Consider the following 3,398-nt stretch of genomic DNA (forward strand, 5'->3'; position numbering starts at 1 on the left):
CACACGGCTGCGTGACCGGGGGTCACAACTTCTCTGGACTGAGGCAACTAAGAGGGAATATTTCTGCAGGGCCCTGAAGCCTAGATGCCCATGACCCCCTGTCCAGCCCAGCTGACACAGGCCGAGAGCCGCCGGGGCTCTTTGCAGCCCACGCCTTCCACCCCCACCTGCAAGCCCCGCCTGGCGAATCCTCCCAGAGGCGACTCACCTGGCGCCTGAGTCGCTCCATCTCAGCCTTTTGCTTATTTCATTCTTCACTCATCTCATAATCATTGCCATGATTATCGTTGTTGTATATAATCATCTGATAATCATTGCCATGATTACCATTGCTGTATATAACAGCTTCACTGAGATATAATTCACATACCGCACGATTCACTCATGTAAAGCATACAGTTCGATGTGCTCAGTATATTCACAAGGTTGTGCAACAGTTACCACAAACATCTTTGGGAGCGGACATGCAGGATGTGGTCTTTGTGTCTGGCTTCTGCCACGAAGCGTAACATTTTCAGGGCTCATCCTCCTCATTGTCTTCGGTTGCCTCAGAGCTTCGCCCCTTTTCATGGCTCAATGACCTCCATTGTGTGTCCTCCGGTGCGTTTACCCAGCCCTCGCTCTTCAAGGACATTCGGGGCCGTGATTACTTACCTGCTCTCTCGTTCCATCGGACGCTCTCCTTCCCTCTAGACCAGACCAGACACTCCATGGTCCACGTTCGCTCAGCATCTGGGGTGCGCATGGCATGGACGATGCTGGGTAAATATTTGCTGTCTGAATGAAGAGGGACAGAGCCTTCGTCAGAGACAGCCGACATCGGTGTGTGGCCTTCCTCCCATTCTCCCATCCACCTCCCCTTTTAACTTCTAGATGGGGCCCCTGAATAACAAAACTAGCATTTCATGGTAAACTTTCGGGCGCCTGCCCAGCATTTCTCACTGTGGCACTGTGGACACCTTTCTGCTGGCAGGGGCCGTCCTGTGCCCTGCGGGTTGTTTGGCAGCACCCCCGGTTTCTACCTGTGAGATGCCAGTGCTCCTTCCTCTCCTAGCTGTGATAACCAAAAACGGTTTCAAAATGTCCCCCGAGGAGCTAATTCCCCCCCTCCCCATCCGAGAACCCCTGGTCCACACTCATTTTCTTTTTTGCAGGAATTGTCATTGAAGAGCAGAGAAGTCTGAGGCCCAGAGAGGTTTAGTGGCCTGACCACGGAGAGGCCAGGATGTGGAGCTTCTGCTCCCAGGGGTGAGCCCGACACCCCCGAGCGGGAGCCAGGAATCCAGAGGACTTTCGACCTCCCTCGGGCCTGCCAGGTCACCGCCTGGGTGTCTCTTTGGGGTCCCTTTAAAACTCCCTCACGCTGCCCTCTTGGTGAGTTAAGCCAACACTGCAGAATTTTCCAGTGGGCCTCTCTCCCACCCCCTAAATCCTTATCATTCCTTTCATTTTTCAATGTTCACAAGACAAAGGAAATAAGCACTTGGAGGAAGACACAAGCTGTGTTTGTTCCTTAGCTGCTGCTGCGATGTAACTGGATCCTGCTCGGGGAGGTCAGCCTGGGTCCCTGAGCAGGGCCCGGCGGTGGGCACGTGAACTTCCACGGCCCTGGTACACTGAGAGAGAGACCAGGCCAAAGGACCCCCATATGCCACAGTAGATTTCCGCAACAGTGGGCTTCTTGTTGGTGGTTCAGGCTGGGCCCGCACCTTCTCAGCCATGCCAAGGGCCTACTGGCTGAGGGCCAGCGGATGACCCGCGGGGAGCCTACTTGGCTCATCCAGCTGGGAGCAGAGAAGGGAAGAGGCTGGACTTTGGAGCCAGCTCTATCTGGTTGAGATTCCAAACCCCAGCTCTTTAGGGCCTTGAGGGGGTCACTTAAGAACCTGAGCCTGTGTCCTCATCCATGAGATGGGACCAGTAGCCCTGTCCTCCATGGAGTTGTTTGTGAAAATCAAGGGACTAATCCACACAAATTAATGCATGTCTGCTTGGCATTAATAAATAGCAAGTCATACATTAGTAGGTTTATATTATATTGTCTTTATTTTATAATAAATGTTATAAATTAATTGTCATGTAGTGTACTTGGTACATGACAGACCCTCAGTGCTTCATACGCATTGAATAATTAACCTCCCCAACACTTTACAGAAAACAGAGGCAGAGAGAGATGCAGTCACCTGCCTGGGGCTCACCACACAGCTAGCAACTGGCAGAGCTGGGATTCGAACCCCCGAGTCTAACTGCAAAGCCCTTGTGCTTAACCCCTGGGTTTTTGTGGTTCCTGGAATAAGAAGCCTAGAATGTAAAGAGCGTGGAGGATCAGCTTGTTGTTTTTCATCAATATTGCTATCTTGCTGTGCGCCCAGGCCCCCTGGCCCACCTACGTCCATGGCACTGCCAGATTCCAGCACCTCTTGGCCCGCTGCTCGCTTCCAGTGGCAGGGAGGCCAAGGCGGGCCAGCCTCGAGCAACTAGCTGAGGCCCTTCAGTGATGGGACATGTTCAAGGCGAGTCTCCTTTCAGAGCTTGCTGGGATCTGCCCTGCTCTCTTTACTGTGGGCCCGGAAGGGAGTGGAGTGTCTGCATCTTCAGCCCATCCTCGGACACACACGTGTGTGCACACATATACATGCTCGCTCCTTTCCTCCGTCCCCCTCTCTGCACTCCGCCCCCAGCCCTCAGGTTGGGGCACAAAGCTGGTACCCAGGGCAGATTGCTCCCCCTAGCCAATTTTGAAGCCCCTAAAATGTCCCTAGCACTCTGCCAGGTACTTTTAGGGGCGCTTAATTCACAGGGTGCCTGCGGGGGGCATGAACAGTGGTGAACCAGGCAGGAGTCTGCCAGACCCGAGCCAGGAGTTCCCTTGCCGTGTTCGCCCCAGCTCTAGTCCTCAGCCCCTCCCTGAGGGCACAAGGAGTTGGTGGCTTCTTTGTCCAGGTCCCCAGCAACACACACCGACTCTACCTGCAGAATCTCTGGAATGGATGTTGAGAGCTCAGGGTGGCCTGGCAGACCAAAAACCAGGCTTGAAAACTGCGTAGAGGCCAAGCAGTACAGCTGGACCACAGTCCTCCAATCTTGCCACAGGGCAGTCTGGACCCTGGGTGACCCAGCTGGCCCTGGACACCCACTGCTGCTGCCACCATGGAAGAGAACCTTCCCTCCCCCCACACACACTTCTCTGCTTCACTGGTTTGAGTCAAAGGCTGGGGGAAGCGTCTGCTGAAGGGAGTCATGATTGCATGCAGCCAGGAGCTGGGAAAATGAATGTGGAACCCGTTAGGCTATGACGTTCAGTGGGGAGGTCCCCTGGGAACCGTGCTGAGCCTCAGACAAGGGCCGGAGCCCTGACCAGCTGATGGCCCCCCACGGGACACTGGCAGACTCCCTGA

Source organism: Pteropus alecto, unplaced genomic scaffold, assembly GCF_000325575.1.
Source record: "Pteropus alecto unplaced genomic scaffold, ASM32557v1 scaffold125, whole genome shotgun sequence".
Classification (NCBI taxonomy): Eukaryota; Metazoa; Chordata; class Mammalia; order Chiroptera; family Pteropodidae; genus Pteropus; species Pteropus alecto.